The sequence below is a fragment of the Thalassophryne amazonica genome, chromosome 19, assembly GCF_902500255.1.
Source record: "Thalassophryne amazonica chromosome 19, fThaAma1.1, whole genome shotgun sequence".
In the NCBI taxonomy this organism is placed as follows: domain Eukaryota; kingdom Metazoa; phylum Chordata; class Actinopteri; order Batrachoidiformes; family Batrachoididae; genus Thalassophryne; species Thalassophryne amazonica.
Genome location: NC_047121.1, coordinates 67,331,390 through 67,348,634, shown reverse-complemented (window position 1 = coordinate 67,348,634; position 17,245 = coordinate 67,331,390). Strand labels below are relative to the sequence as shown.

Here is a 17,245-nt window from a genome sequence, read left to right as displayed (position 1 = left end):
AGACATGTTCGGGGTCACGTCCATACACGCGCTTAAAAACAGCGTGAATGACGCAACAGATGCACAACAGACCGACGAGGGAAAAGTTCAGGCTTCGAAAAACGCCAAGAAATCAGCTGACTTGATCAAAATATCTTATGAAACATCAGCTGAGAGTAGAAATATAAAGTATTCTGCGTTATTTATTGACTTTTATTTATAGGAATTTGAAAATTGGTGGATGACTGTTGCTCTGAGCTGACTGCCAAGTAAATGAAAGGTTGGTGGGGTCAGTTCCTGATTTTTTGAGGTACCCTTGAGCAAGACCCATTCCCCCATATCAAACAGAAACTAGATGGGTACACAGTAGAGTGCATATTGTCCCATTGTGTCTTGGTTACTGATCATTAATTCTGATTGCTGAGCTTTGATCCCAGAGATGAGGTTTGAATTTTCATTCCTCTTTTCGAGTGATTGCTGAACAGTTTATTCTGATCATTGATATTTGACCCTAATCGCATTACTTCAAAACTTTTACTCTGATGCTGTCATTTTCCTGACGTTTCATCCTTTTTCTCTTATCTTTGATCCTAACCTTTGAATCGGAACACTGATAGTTAATGTTGTTTACTCATCTTTGATCTCAGTTATTATCCAAGGCCAAAATATGGCCATTGGTATTCTGTCCATCTGTCTGTGCTCAGCTTAAGTCCAGTCCTATTACTGCCAGGGTCTTCAAATTCACAGGGAACATTGGGACACAGACCTTGGACAAGTTCAAAGGTAGCTAACCTTGACCTATTTTAAAAGGTCAAAAAGTCACATTGTTTCCTATGTTTATGCTCATATGGCCAAGGGTATATTAGCATTGCGTTATGTTTGAGATTTGCTTTGATCCTGATTGCTGTCTTTCATCTGCCCCTTGATCCAGTTACACAATATTTAATTGGTTCTGACTTGGCACATGCCCCATCCCTCCACCAAGGTTTAATTTTGAAATCATAACCTCCTTGATGGAGAAGGAGGAAGAAATCAAGTTATTTCTGGTATGAGACCCAAATTCTTCACACCAAATCAAACAGAAACTCAGTGTCCAGGTTTGCCGTTGCTGTGGATCAAGACTAAGATGCAGACTTTCACTGACTCCCTGGACTCAGCCAACAAAAGTGGATATGTAAAAGCACTGAACTTGCAGAGGCGTTCACTTATCTCAGCAGTGACAGTTGTGTCTCTGGGTCCTTGGAGGTCAAGAGACATCTGGAAATAGTTTATGGAATCATGACGTGTGTGGACAAAGGTGGTTGGTAATGACAACATCTTTGCAGGAGATCCAGTGTAAGTCTTCAGGGTCCTGGTGCTTCTTGTCTTATTTTATGGTTGTGAGGCATGAATACTAACGGCGACCTAAGGCCGGTTGTCTGCCTGCATGATTGTCATCTGGGACCCAAGGTGGTGGGACCATAGTGCCGTGGGTGCAATGACACACAGTACCAACACATGCTCTCATACTGGACCAGGACTCAACAATATACAACATTTAAATTGCTATTCATTTAATTAAAAAAAAAACCCAACAACATAGAAACAAACCCTAAAACCACAAAACTTCATTGAAATTGTACAAAGTGTAATTTGTTGACCAACATTTTAGATCACTACAATATTTTAAATCACAGTGATGTACAGATATCATGTGACCACAATTTCAAAGGATTTCTTTTTAAATCATGTCTGTTATTTTATAAACACACAACTGATAAACACATTGCGTCAACACATTTGAAATAAATAAATATAACCTCTCACAGGTGGTCTTCCACATGCATGTTGTAAATGTTTTTGTCACTGTTCATGAGCCAGGTCTGTAAGTTTGGGATTTGTTTAGCTCCTCCTCTGTCAACTTTTTTTTATAAGAATAAAGTAATTTTTAATTAAATTAAATGAATGTTAGATTCCACATCACAATGGAAAATAAAGCCTCAAAAGGAACATGTCAGATGATGTCATAAGAGAAGAATGTTAGAGAAGACATCAAAGGAACAAAGTGATAAAAGGAAAATAATGTAAACAACTCTTAGACCTCGACAGAGATGTGCTCATGCTCAGTTTTCTATTAATTTAAACATATTTATAAAAATAATGTTAAACTTCACAATATTTCTCTATTATTGCTAGCATAGAATTTATAAAAATGATACATGTTTGAAATTCAAACAACACAGTGATGTAACGTAAGATAGAAAAAAAAGGTAAATCACAAACATCAATATTAGGCCTGACCAATCCCAACTTTGAGTCTCCTGATTTCGGTAGTGATAGTCAAAGTGTCGGTCGATGCAAATACTGATTTGATACCAGTGCCTAGCAACCGCCTGTCAAATGGTTAATCTTACACGAAATAATATAACACCCTTTTGTTTTACAGACATCGTGCTGCTGTATTGAGAAAGAAAATCTAAAGTGTGTTAAAACTCGTCTCTACTAGCTGCACACTAGGCGAGTATGGAAGGACACAGCAAGTGTCCAACATGAAAAATAGTTTTTGTGATGCTGGCACAGAGAAGATAAGATTACCGACTGAAAATGAGCCACAAAGACAGATGACCGGTGGATTTTCAGGACCGTGATGATTCTTTGATTTTATGCCATAGAAACTGGCTGATGTTGTTGTCAGGTGTTACCAGGTGTCAAAGTAGACACCATGTTTTTGTCTGTCACTATCCTCAGCAAGGCTTATGCTGCTATTTTTAATTCTGAAGAAGCAGGAATCGCTATTTGCTTGGTGAGCAAAAGTGGATCCCTGCACTTTTATTTATGGATCCACTGAAAAATTCATGAGGTGATGTTTGAGAGGACAAAGTGGTGGTGGTGTTTTTTTTTTTCTTGTTTCTTATCCTTGCTGCTTGGTCCGGTCTCATTTTGCCAGCTCTGCCGGGCCAAATCAAGCAATAATTAGTTTCAAACAATCGTAGACTTCACGTCTGCAAAGTACAAAATGAAGCCTGTCCTTTGTGGGTTAAAATATTGTCTGTGTGATCACCTCGGGCTCCTCCCACCATCAAAACAGACACATTAGGTTCATGTTACTGTTACTGCATTTGACAAAAGGAGCATCTGCAGACCTGGAGAGGTTTCCAGTTGTGGCCCACTTCATGTGATGAAGATGGTTTAAAGTGGTTAATTTGCCAGTCACCCTCTGCACACTGTCATCAGCAACCAGAGGAGCCTCTTCAGCCACAGACTGCTCCTTCCCAAGTGCAGGACCAACAGACTGGAAAAACTCCTTTGTCCCATCACACTGTACAACTCCTCACTCGGGGGGAGGAGGAGTAACAGGAAGACAGAGGTCGGGAACGAGAGGAACAGTAGTAGCCAGTAAACCAGTATTGATCAATATATCTGGTATTTATATTTGCAAATTGTTTTTTATTTTCACTTTTGATACTCTGTGTGCTTCTTGCCCTTAGTACTGCTATACAATTCTGCTGGAACCTTAATTTCCCTGAGGGAGTCTTCCCAAGGGATTAATAAAGTTCTATCTAATCTAATCTAATCTAATCTAAGTGTGGCCAGTCAGGTCAGGGATGGTGGACAAGCAGTTAAGTGCGTTTGTTTCCAGAGCGTAAGGTTCCCAGTTTAAGGAACCTGCCCATTCTTCATGTAATGTGGTGTTGTGTCAAGAAGGGCATCCGGCATAAAACTTGTGCCAAATCCAACAGGCAGATCTGCTGTGGCGACCTCAAGTGAAAACAAGGGAGAAGACAAAGGGAACTACTTACTATCGATGTGACCTCCTCTGAGCCAAGCTACAGTCTGTCCTTTTTCCAAGTCTTGTCCACAGCCTACAGGATGAGTGGATGTTTTCCTCCTGAAGAGCTGTATACAAGTCTGCTCTAATCTTTGTCAAATATTGCTCCAACAGATCACTCACACAAGATATGTTCCTGCAGGAGCATTTGGCCATTTGAACATTATGCGCAGTGCAGCTGTATCCCTTTGAGGTGTCTAGAGTTGTCTCTCTGGGTAATCGATCTATGCCTGCCCTCAATCTTGTTCACAACACTGATCTACCCATGCCCCCCCCCCCCAGTAATGCTGGTATCAGTGGTATTAAATTACCTCAGGAGAGAAATCGAGCCTCGGGTTACAAACAGAACAGCACGTATCGCCTCTATAACAGGCAGCGGTTCTCATCCTGGAAAGGCTTCCAGAAACACGGGGGAGAAGCTTGCAGAAAACGGTGCTGCATCACAACCAGGCATGAATGTGCACAGAAAAGTCTGCAGTCAGATCTGATTCTCACAAGATTATCAAACACATTTTAGTCTTCCTTCTTTGAAGCATAACATCGGTGATTAGGATGATACAGCATAAAAGTCTCTCTCTTTTTTTAGATTTAGAGTGAGCACTTAGTGGACTTTGCTGGACTGCAGCACAGTGCATTTAGGTCTCCGTTCTGCTGCTGCTCCCAGCGGGCCAAAGCAGTACGAGGCCTTTTCAGACAAGATGATAAAGATGCAAGCTAATACAATGCGGAGAGGAAAGAGGCTTAATGGTGAACGTGTGATGAGAAGGCCAGCATTGCACATACCTGGATGGCTGGGACAAAATTATAAAAGCCTTTTCCCCCACAAAGGCACCTTAGATTCAGCTTCTGTAAAGCTACTGTAATAAAAAAAGCAATAGTGTAATATATTTAATGACTAAGGTGTAACTTCTCTGCAGAATAGTGCTGCTGAGAGAATAATTTAGGCATTAATCCTGTGCCACCTCTCGGATTTATAGTCTTATCTTTACTGGTTTCCACAACCAATTAGCTAATGCAGAGAAAAGAACAGATAAATGTGTGACAGACTGAGCCAAGGACAAAAAACATGAGGGGTCGTGCAAGCCATAATTCACTATTAGACTCTCAAACATTTATTCTCCCTCATACGGGCATAACGACAGGTGACAAATTAAAGGGACAACCTGAATAAATGAATGGAGAAATACAGCAAATGGAGATGCTTCCACACAGAAGCATCTTCATATGGTATAATTTAGGAATTAACTTCCAATTATATATAACAATCACGTAGTCTGCACTAACCCACGGCACCCTGCGCAAAGGATGATAAGCTTATCATTGACGAATGACACTTTTCTGCAGAAGAGTTTTAAAAAGTACAGTTCAGTGATTTTGACTTTTAACTCAGCCACAAGGAGTGTGCAGCCATTACACTCCGAGTGATGGTCCTAAGCCCGGATAAGTAAGTAGTGTTGCGTCAGAAAGAGCATCCGGTGTTAAACACGCCAAGCAGAGTACAAATTTAATTTCCATAACGGATCAGTCGAGGCCAGAGTTAACAATTACCACTGCCGGTGCCACTGCCCAACAGGGTGCTGGCAGAAATAGGGCTACTCCTGGGTGAAGAAGAAGAAGAGGTGGAGGAGAACATATCCACAGACAGCAGAAGAACAGGAAAACTAGAAGGGCGGAAGTGAGAGTTGGGACTTTGAATGTTGGCAATATGACTAATAAAGGGAGAGAGCTGCCTAATGTGACGTTGAGGAGAAAAGTAGATAATATATTGTGTGTACAAGAGACCAAATGGAAGCGAAGTAAGAACAGGGGCATAAGTGGTGGGTTCAAGTTGTTGTATCATGGTATGGACAGGAAGAGAAATGGTGTTGAGGTCATTTTAAAGGAAGAGTATGTTAATGTGTTGGAGGTTAAGAGAGTGTCTGGCAGGGTGATAAGTGTGAACTTGGAAACTGATGGGGTGATGATGAATATCATCAGTGCATATGCCCCACGGGTAGATTGTGAGATGAAGGAAAAGAAGATTTCTGGAGTGAGTTACATGAGGTGGTGCAGAGTGTGCTAGAGCATGAAAGAGTGGTGACAGGAGTGGACTTCAATGGGCATGCTGGGGAAGGGAACAGAGGTGATGAGGAAGTAATGGTAGATATGGTATCAAGAACAGGAATATGGAAGGGCAGATGGTAGCTGATTTTGCAAAAAGGATGGAAATGGCTGTGGTGAATACCTACTTTAGGAAAAGGGAGTAGCACAGAGTGACATAAGAGTGGAGGAAGGTGCACACACGTGGACTACATTCTTTTAAGGAGATGCAAGCTAAAAGAAATTGGAGGCTGTACAATGGTGGCAGAAGAGAGTGCAGCTAGACAGCAGAGGATGGTAGCTTGTAGGATGACTTTAGAGGTGAAGAAAAAGAAGAGAGTGAGAGCTCACCAAAGGATCAGATGGTGGCAGCTGAAGGAGGAAGACCGTTGTGTGAAATTCAGTGAGCAGGTGAGAGAGGCACTGGAGGGAGGGGAAGCAATTTTGGACAACTGGAAAAGTACTGGAGATATGCTGAGTGAGACAGCTAGGAAGGGTGTGACATCTGGACAGCCGAAGGAAGACAAGGAGACTTGGTGGTGGAAAGAAGATGCCCAGGAAAGCATAAGGAGACAGAGGTTGGCAAAAAGAATTGGGATAGTCTGAGAGACGAAGAAAGCAGACAGGAGTATAACGAGATGTGGGGTAAAGCGAAAAGAGAAGTGGCAACAGCTAAGGAAAAGGCATATAGCTAGTTGTACAAGGAGAAGGCGAAAAGGACTTGTACCGATTGGCCAGACAAAGGGACAGAGTGGAAAGGATGTGCAGCAGGTTAGAGTAGTAAGAGATGCCGATAGTAATGTGCTGACAAGTGAGGAGAGTGTTGAGAAGGTGGAGGGAATATTTTGATGAGATAATGAATGAAGAAAATGAGAAACAGAAAAGGCTGGATGATGTGGAGAGTAAATCAGGAAGATTAAGAGATTAGTAAGGATGAAGTGAGAGCAGCTATGAAGAGGATGAAGAGTGAAAAGGCAGTTGGTCCAGATGTGCAGAGCTGCAGTAACTACAGAGGCATAAAGTTGATCAGCCACAGCATGTAGTTTTGGGAAGTGTAGTAGAAGCTAGGCTTAGAAAACAGGGGAAGATCTGTGAGCAGCAATATGGCTTCATGCCAAGAAATAGCACTACAGATGCAATGTTTGCTCTGAGAATACTGATTGAGAAGTATAGAGAAGGCCAGAAGGAGTTACACTGTGTGTTTGTTTATTTAGAGAAGGCTTATGATAGACTGCCAAGAGAAGAGTTGTGGTATTGTATGAGGACGTCTGGAGTGGCAGAGAAGAATGCGAGGTAGTGCAGGACATGTACAAGGAAAGTGTGACAGCGGTGAGATGCTCAGTAAGAATGACAAGACTCATTCAAAGTGGAGGTGGGATTATACCAAGGATCAGCTCTGAGTCCTTTATTGTTCGCAATGGTGATGGACAAGTTGACAGATGAGATCAGACAGGAGTCTTCATGGACTATGAAGAAGTGATTTTGACTTTTGTCCTCTAAATCAGTATGCTTCTTAGGGTCACTAATGCACATACCACATTTGGTGACAATCAGGCAATTAGGGAAAACGTTATTGCACTCACAAGTGACCTTGAACTTTTGACCACAAAGTCAATAGGCTTCTTGGCAGAGGTAGGTAATCCCGGCTTCTTTGAGTAAATGTCCTGCCACATATTTGTTCCATGCACCCACCAACTGATTCTAACTAGTTCAACTCTTAAGGCACGTAGATGAGCATGCTTTTGTTGCACAGGTAAAAGCAATACATGGTGGGACTTTTACTCGCCAACAGTGTTGCCAAAGTAACTTTGAAAAGTTACTTTATTAGTTGCTTTATACAGTTACTTCATTAGCAGCTTTATGCAATTACTTTATTAGAAGCTGCCGACCACTTCCAAGTAATAAGTAATGTAATTAATAAGGTAACTAGTAATCTAACGTGGTTACTCTTAAGATTGAGTAATCAGTAAAGTGACCAATCAGCAAAGTAACTAATAGTTACTTTTCTGAGTACTCAATCTTGTTGTTGTCCACAGCTGCTAATGAAGTAACTGTATAAAGTAACTGTAAAACATAACTGTATAAAGTAACTAAACAAGTAACTTTTCAAAGTTACTCTGGCAACACTGTTCGCAAAAGCTGGGATTACCCACCTCTGCTTCTTGAGGCCAACATACAAAACACATATAGCACATGTGATGATAATCGGGCAGTAAAAAAAAAAAAAAGGTTATTGCACTCAGAGAATTTTTACACTCCTGTGACCTTGACCTTTGACTTTTTGACCCAAAATCTATAGGTTTCTTTGGGTCACTATGTATAATTCATATACTAAATTTGGTGACAATAATCAGGCAAGTACACCTGAAGTTGTACTTGACACTCACAAGTGAAATGTTTGACTCCCTGCACATTGTGATGTCTGCCCCATTGGCTGCACAGTAAGAAATAAATACATTCACCAGTTCTCGACTCACATAAACACCAGTGGGAGAGTTTGGACCGATGTGTTAATGCACTCCACTGTCATCACCAGAAAAACAACACTGGACTTTAGCCCAGATTTTCGGTGGTCTTTGGTGCAGTCATTTTCTGCTGCCTCAGGATAACAACGCACCAGCACTACACCTGACCTCACGCCCGTCGGTGCGCAGACAAACACAAGTACTTAAACCGTGTGGGCTCTGAGTGGGAATAAAATGACAACTGCAGTAGTCACAAACCAACAATGGCACTTGTGCTGCACTGTGACAGGTGACAGGACTCAGGTGTTGGTGTTTTCAAAGCACGTCACCCACCTGTATATCCTCCTCCACATCTATATACTTAGATTCTCTGCCAGCCAGGTAGGCTGGCTTTCTTTTACACATACGAGGGGTGATTGGGAAGTTTTGAGCCTGACTCAGAAAAAGCAGGGCATTCTGAGCAACTAATAATTTTCAACATTGCACCCAGTGAGTCAACATTTCAGACGTTCTCCAGAAATGTTGGTATCTCAGAATGCAAAAGATGGAGAACCACACCCTACTTTTTCTGGGTCAGGGTAAAAAATGTCTCAATCGCCCCTAGTAGCTGTAAAATATATGTTATGCGAGTGTGTGACTATCGGGGCTGTGCAAGATTCAGAATTTTACATTTGTAATTCTGCATCTTGTTCAAAATTTTACTAAACTCACAAATGAACTGAAATTCAAGAGTTATTTTCATTTCAATTCTTAGTTTTGACAGCCCTGGTGAACAGTGTCAGCAACATAGACTATAACGCTAAAATACCTTCGGCCACATGAGCATTCTGTTCTTTCTAATTTGCAGTTGTTCAGTTAATTATTAAGATACTACTGTCTTATGTACAATTTGTACATGCTCAATAAAGTCCCTCCATCAATCAATCAGAAACAATATTTATGTTTTAAGAGCGGAAGTTGTGCAAATCAAGGAATATTTGTAAATCACCCTCTGTGCATGTGCAGGTATTAATGAGACAAATTTAACTTTAATAAGAAGTTAGCTTTGAGTTAGCAGACGTTAGCATGCTAACGTCTGCAAAATGTCTTGTAAAGAACTCTAGAGGTGTTATCAGGTTACAAAAACAGTGTTTTCAGTTTTAGAAGTGTTTATTTCTCACTAGCTTTTATATATCTATGACAAAAGATTATGTATTTACACAAAAAACGAAATGGAGTTTTGCAGCTAGCCACCAGCCTGTGACATCACCATGCTAACGGCCGCAAAATGTCTTGTAAATAAGTTCAGAGGTGTTATTAGAGAGAGAAAACTGACCCACCTTTCGTCAAAAAAGTGACAGCTGCCAATCAAAATCGGCCACGTCACTAAGCCCCCGCCCCCTCTATGACGTCATAGCCAATCAGAATCGATGACGTCACTATGTCCCGCCCCTAAGCCCTCCCCTAGTCCCGCCTCCAAGCCCCGCCCCTTATGACGTCACAGACAATCATAATCGATGACGTCATTATGCCCCGCCCCTAAGCCCCGCCCCTGATCCCGCCTCCGAGCCCCCGCCCCTTATGACGTCACATCCAATCAGAGTCGATGACGTCAGTATGTCCCGCCCTAAGCCCCGCCCCAGCTCCTCCCCTAGTTCCGCCCCTGGCTCCTCCCCTAGCCCCACCCCCAAGCTTCCTCCCCTAACCCCGGCCAAGCACCGCCTCCAAGCCATACCTCCCCTCCCACCCAGGGTCTAATATTTAATGTCATTTTATTTCATGAATAAAGAACGATTAAAAATACCTAGATCTTTTTAATGTATTAAAGAATTAACTAATTCTGAAATAATTAAACATAAATCACTGTCTATTATTTAATGACCCTTTAATATCTTTAATTCTTAAATTATTACGTTTCCTTTTCTGTTTTTTAATTCGTAAATTAAAGAAGGGGAACAAATACCCGTCTCTCTCGGCTGTAAGTCTTTGCAGCAAGACGGTCAAATACCCACGCATAGAGCCGCTCGCGGAAACATGACCCCACGGCTGTAAAACCTGTTGCAGACGCTGTGTCTGTGTGAGTGCGTGTGTGTGTGTGCGTGTGTGTGTGTGTGTGTGTGTGTGGCGGGACACCCGCTGAGCGGAGATGCTGCCCCGAGGTGATGAACCCGAAGAACAATAAACAATGCTCCTTATCACTCACGCCAGATGATGTTTTCTTTTAAGATATTAGCCGATCGATCATGGGGCGTGGGACACCCGCTGAGCGGAGATGCTGCCCCGAGCCCGAACAATAAACAATGCTCCTTATCACTTACGTCCCTGGGAACGAGTCAGCGAGCATTTCCACTACGACCGGTGAAGAGTGAAGATGCCTGGACCCCCAGCTATGGGTATAAAATAGAATAAATTTGCGGAAAAAATCCTGGAAAACCATGTTGTTTAATTAAGTTTTCTTGTCTTCGAGCAGAGTGCGAAAACCGCATCAGCTTTCAGGGTAAGTGATTTAAGTAATCTGTTTTGATAGAAATGAGTGTTTTAAATGATGCACCGCCGTCTGAAACTGTTTTTTTTTTTTTTTTTTAGACAAAACCACGCAGACGGGCCAGAGCGCGTTCGGACCCGTCCGCGGTAATATATTTGAAATAGTACAGAATATCCGCTTGCGAGGGTGATGCTTTGTATTCATTATTATGTTAATTCTAGAAATCAAGTCAGAGCCCCCTGAAGAAGTTCGAAGGCTGGAAGCCCCGACTTCACCACGCAGATGTAGTACAGCGATCGAGATTAAATCACGATTAAAAACTCTGGAATACCCGATTTTTCTGTCACAGCCCATGGAGAGCGGGTCAGTGGGAGAGACCCGTAAAACGATCCGCGGATGTACACGGTAAGGAGTCGGAGTTTATGTATTTATTTATTTAAATATTTAATAACTAACGATTTTCTCTTTTTTCAGCACGCGGTGGAGGGAGACCGTCTATTTTCCACAGAGACGCAAGGCTCGAAGATATTCTGAGCTGGGATTAACCTCATCACGCAACTTTCTTGAAAATGTGTAGTCTGTTTTTATTTTTTTATTTTTTCTCTTATTCCGATGGAACGGGAGAATTCATTTTGAAGAGGGTATATTAACTGAATTTCTTGAGGTAGATTCTTCCTGCTACAGATTTTAAAAGATGGAAGGAGAGAATTCACATCGGGAAAATAACTTCGGAACGTGTATTGGATTTAAACGCTTCATAATCGACTCAGCGGGGAGCGCTCCTGGAGGCAGATGGTCCATTAACCCGAGGCATTAAATTCGCCGCCTCAAAATAACATCGAGTCCGGAGAGAGACTTTTAAGCCGTGTTCGTTTAACACCGTTAAATGAGGCTCTTAACAATTTAGCGGCTGAACGGAATCGGAAGAAATTAACCCCTACAATCATTTTCTGCGATTAACGCTATAAATTCGACGGTCCAGTCTGATACTGAAGAGCCCCCTGACCCCCCGCACACCTCACCTCCAGACGAGTCCCGGTCCCGCGGCGTTGAACCAGGTACGTCCTGACTCCGTTAAATAACGCCGTAACCTCCTCGCGTGTGAAGTTAATCCTCACGTCCAATCCGCGGTGGATGAATTAAATCAAACGCCTACGCCGCAGCGCTTTTTCACCTTTAAGAAGTCCCTCCCCGCGCAATGCGCGCGGAGAAGAGATTTAAACAGAGCTCGTTTAAACCCCGATAAACGCGGCGATCTCTGTTTTGATGGAAGACGGAGATGATGCACCGACCGGGTCCCAGCCGACACTCTCCCATTGACGGGTGGTGGGGCTGCTAAACGTCATCAGGAGACCTGCTTTTAACAATATCGAAATCAGGCTGCCTCTCAATTTCCAGCGCGCCGACGAAATTCCCGACTACGCGGAATTTTACCGTAACGTCGTTGGGGCTCTTCATAACTCGGTCGAAAAGGCTTTAACACACGCCAGGGCCGGGGACTTATCCAAATGGAGATTCGTGGGGACTCAGTCTACAACGAGGCCGCTTTGATCAGCTCATATAACGACGCTGGCGATGTGACGGGCTTCCAAAATCTGTTAGAACGATTGATACAATCAAATTCCAACGTTTTAGCCGACGAGTCTCTGGAATTAGTGGTTCAAGTCATCCGCAACCCAGAACGGCGCGGGGAAGCGCAGAATAGATGACCTCCTCCATCACGAGGTTCTGAGGAAAAAATCCAAATGCCTTATATCGTGTATAATCCTGACAACAGTTTATGTTTCGCGATAAACCTCGTTCAGTTATTGAATCCTCATCTGAGTACGCACGAGGCGGAGCAGCGCGGACTGGCGTTACAAAATAGCGTCGGATTAACGGAAGCTACGCCGTATCTTTAGAGCAGGTGGGAAAATTTGAAAACGCTCTGGGTTGTAAAATTGTGGTGTTTTCAGAGCCGAAGGGGAGAGAAAGCTGACAAAATTCCAGACAGGAATACCGGCGCAGCAGAAAACTCTTTTCGTTTTTCTGTTTAATAATCATTTTTACGGAATCATCGATTTAAAGAGATTTTTGGGAGTGAAATATGTATGTAAGTTTTGCTTTGAGGGGTACAATAACCACGCCTCCCATAATTGTCCGTCATATTGTAAAATTTGTGAATCCACGCAGTGTTATGAGAAAAATAACCCTGTATTCTGCAGCGAATGTAACAAGGAGTGTCGCTCTCCCACCTGTTACAGCCTGCATAAACAGCCGAAGTATCGTCCTTCCGCCGGTAAGTTCGTTAATGTGTGTGATAACAGAAAAAAATGCTCTCAATGTAAACGTGAGTATTACATAGCGTTTTCTAAAAACAGCGCTCCGCACGTGTGTAAGCAGAAGAGGTGTCATATATGCGGCGAGGCTCTCCAGGAGCCGGGCGAGGGTCACCTCTGCTATATGACCCCGCTCAAAAGCTGAAGAGACGCATTCAGAGAAATATGTTTTTTATGATTTTGAAACGTATGTCGATAATAACGGGGAACACGTACCGTTTTACGTCAGCGCTGTAACAAAGACGGGTGATTTTTGGAGCGCATGGGGGACAGACTGCGTAGCCCGCTTCTTTAAACATTTTAGAACGAGAAAATTCAAAGAATACGTGTTCATCGCTCACAACTCAAAAGGTTTTGACGGCTATTTGCTTCTAAAGTATTTAGTCCAGCAGGGCGTAACCCCCGCTGTGATTATGACCGGGAGTAAACTATTACTCATGACAGACGCCGCCTTTAAACAGAAATATATAGATTCATTATCTTTCCTTACAATGCGCTTATCTCAGATGCCTAAAGCCCTGGGAATCCGGCTGAAAGACGAAATCATCCGCAAAGGTTACTTTCCGCACCTGTTCAGTTCAGAAAAAAATCTGAACTATGTCGGTCCGTACCCTGACTCAGCGGCTTACGGGGTCGCAAATATGTCAGAGGGAGAAAGAGAGGAATTTAACGCGTGGTACGTGCGGAAAAAAAAACGCAATTTTCGATTTTAAAGCCGAGGCCGTTATGTATTGTGATAACGACACAAAAATCTTGGCTGCAGCCTGCTCCAAATTTATGTCTGAATTCATCGCTGAAACACTCGTGGATCCTTTTACCTGCGTTACAATCGCCTCGGCGTGTATGAAAGTCTTCCAAACTAACTTTCTTGCTCCAAAAACGCTGGCGATCCCCTCCGCCGACAATTATAGAACGAGGCATAAAAAATATTCGGACGTGGCCGTGCAATGGTTAGAATGGGTTGCTGAGACGCAAAACATTATCATCGATCATGCTCTAAACAGGGGCGAGAAAAAAATAGGAGGTTATTATGTTGATGGGTATGCTCAGATTGACGGCCGGATAAAAGTGTGGGAGTTTCTCGGATGTTTTTACCACGGGTGTGCAAGGTGTTTTACACAGCATGAAATAAACCCTCTCACAAACACCTCATTTGGAGAGCTCCACGCAGCGTGTCAGAAAAAAAAGGGAAAAGGCTGTCGTCCAGAAATGAGTCAGGGAGTCCTCTTACAAATTTAATATTTTTATTCTTCAGTTCAGAATACAGAGGTTGTTCAGACGTATACAGCCATACAATGTTGTCAGGCACATGTCTCATAGCGTGGCTACAATTTTCCAGCAATGTTTTCACAAACACAGTCTTTCCCGAACCACTCGGTCCAACGATGAGACAGGAGAATGGGAGCTGAAGTCTGGGGTCAATCTCCACCGTATTTCCAGAGTGAGACATGTTTCAAAATCCGAACGGTTCGGTTTCCCCGTCCTTTAAAAGACGCCGCTTGTCATACACCACCCTGAAGGATTTTTGAAATGACACGTTTGTCAAACTGAAACTGCTTTTATGACGTTTAATTCCCTGCTGCGGCGTTATGATAGATGCAGCGAGGGCGGGATCTTTTATATAACCCTCGACCAGATCTTTGACGCTGTCAAAGTTTATTTTCTGACAGCTTTCGTGGGTTTGAGTGATCCCCTTCACACGCATGACCGTTTTACCTCGTGCGGTTTTATATGCGTAACTTTTAGGTCCCGCCGCTGCAAACTCTGTGATGACGTCGCCGTTCAACTCGTCGGTGAGCTGCCCCAGATAATTACCGGTAGGCAGCGGGGTTTCACCCCGCCTACAAACGTAAATCAGGCTATCGGTATCATAATACAGAATCCTGTCAGGATTTGCCACAGCCTCCATAAAACCGTACAAGGTCAAACGCGCGTACGCCGTTGTAAACGCCGCGATGAAAATATTGACGGTTTTACCCGGTCGGCTGACGTGCCGCGGGCCGTACCTCCATTGAACCATAGCCGCCTGACTGCTGAGGAATGTTAGATATGTGACCTCGTACTCTTCAGAAAACAGATACCTGAACAGATCGTCAGCATTTTTAACGAGCGCGGTCTGCGTCAGATTTGCCCTCTGGGCGAATTTCCCCCAGAAGGAGTTGAGGCAGATCTTAGCCATCTGACGTTTTGCCGGATTGTGACTGATTTTTTCTGGGTCTAAACGAATCTTCTGATTCAGCCAGTAGTCCGTGATGTATTTTTCTCTGCTCTCGGAGTCTTTATCAAATTCGGGAGGGAAACCAGAGGCTTCCTGCTTGTGTTTTAAGAAGGTGTTTATGTACCCCTCAAAGATTTTATCACTTTTTTCCTCAAAATGCCAGACTTCAAAAATCTTAGCTACAGCATAGCCTGTATCCAGAGCTTTGTGGAATTCCGGGGTCGTCCAAGTCCCAGACAGAGCTCTCTGCTGCTGACTGTGTGTGCACGCTGCAGCTTGATTATTTTCATCAGCGCAGGTGCGACACAGAGTAAACACCAGTTTACCGTGAGGAGTTCTGTGTGGGAGGACGGGGAATTTTAGCCCCTGGGGCGGGTACACGATGGCTTTGATGAGCCCGAAATAAGTCCTGGGGTCTCTGAAATTTCTCTCTATAATTTCCGGATGCCCCGTGGGATATGTGAAATTTACGTTAACGTAAGGATACAGCGAGGTCACGTCGACGTAATAGACCGTCTCATCTTGCTCAGCCGTGTACCTCAGATGGGCCGCGCAAGTCCGACCGCCGTATAAAGCGTCGCGAGGTTCGAGAGGCGGCGGTAACCCCCTGCGGGCGAGGAAACACCGAACGCTCTCATCCCTCAGCCTCATTTCAAGCCATTGATGCTCCCAAATTACGTTGAGGGTGACGCCCGGCATAGCCCGCAGAAAGGCTATTTTTTTCTGACACGCTGCGTGGAGCTCTCCAAATGAGGTGTTTGTGAGAGGGTTTATTTCATGCTGTGTAAAACACCTTGCACACCCGTGGTAAAAACATCCGAGAAACTCCCACACTTTTATCCGGCCGTCAATCTGAGCATACCCATCAACATAATAACCTCCTATTTTTTTCTCGCCCCTGTTTAGAGCATGATCGATGATAATGTTTTGCGTCTCAGCAACCCATTCTAACCATTGCACGGCCACGTCCGAATATTTTTTATGCCTCGTTCTATAATTGTCAGCGGAGGGGATCGCCAGCGTTTTTGGAGCAAGAAAGTTAGTTTGGAAGACTTTCATACACGCCGAGGCGATTGTAACGCAGGTAAAAGGATCCACGAGTGTTTCTGCGATGAATTCAGACATAAATTTGGAGCAGGCTGCAGCCAAGATTTTTGTGTCGTTATCACAATACATAACGGCCTCGGCTTTAAAATCGAAAATTGCGTTTTTTTTTCCGCACGTACCACGCGTTAAATTCCTCTCTTTCTCCCTCTGACATATTTGCGACCCCGTAAGCCGCTGAGTCAGGGTACGGACCGACATAGTTCAGATTTTTTTCTGAACTGAACAGGTGCGGAAAGTAACCTTTGCGGATGATTTCGTCTTTCAGCCGGATTCCCAGGGCTTTAGGCATCTGAGATAAGCGCATTGTAAGGAAAGATAACGAATCTATATATTTCTGTTTAAAGGCGGCGTCTGTCATGAGTAATAGTTTACTCCCGGTCATAATCACAGCGGGGGTTACGCCCTGCTGGACTAAATACTTTAGAAGCAAATAGCCGTCAAAACCTTTTGAGTTGTGAGCGATGAACACGTATTCTTTGAATTTTCTCGTTCTAAAATGTTTAAAGAAGCGGGCTACGCAGTCTGTCCCCCATGCGCTCCAAAAATCACCCGTCTTTGTTACAGCGCTGACGTAAAACGGTACGTGTTCCCCGTTATTATCGACATACGTTTCAAAATCATAAAAAACATATTTCTCTGAATGCGTCTCTTCAGCTTTGAGCGGGGTCATATAGCAGAGGTGACCCTCGCCCGGCTCCTGGAGAGCCTCGCCGCATATATGACACCTCTTCTGCTTACACACGTGCGGAGCGCTGTTTTTAGAAAACGCTATGTAATACTCACGTTTACATCGAGAGCATTTTTTTC

The 17,245-nt window shown here is 43.5% G+C and overlaps 2 protein-coding genes across 2 annotated transcripts in view; one reads left to right on the top strand and one right to left on the bottom strand.

The window, feature by feature from the left end:
* The window catches only part of lrrc9 (leucine rich repeat containing 9), a 71,854-nt gene extending 62,844 nt beyond the window's left edge, over nt 1–9,010 (bottom strand). Inside the window, exons 1-2 of the mRNA XM_034195411.1 lie at nt 9,001–9,010; nt 4,882–4,888 (exon numbers count right to left, since the gene is read on the bottom strand). The gene's annotated coding sequence lies outside the window, so the exon portion shown is untranslated. The remainder of the gene's footprint in view (nt 1–4,881; nt 4,889–9,000) is intronic.
* The window catches only part of rtn1a (reticulon 1a), a 52,377-nt gene that overhangs the window by 416 nt on the left and 34,716 nt on the right, over nt 1–17,245 (top strand).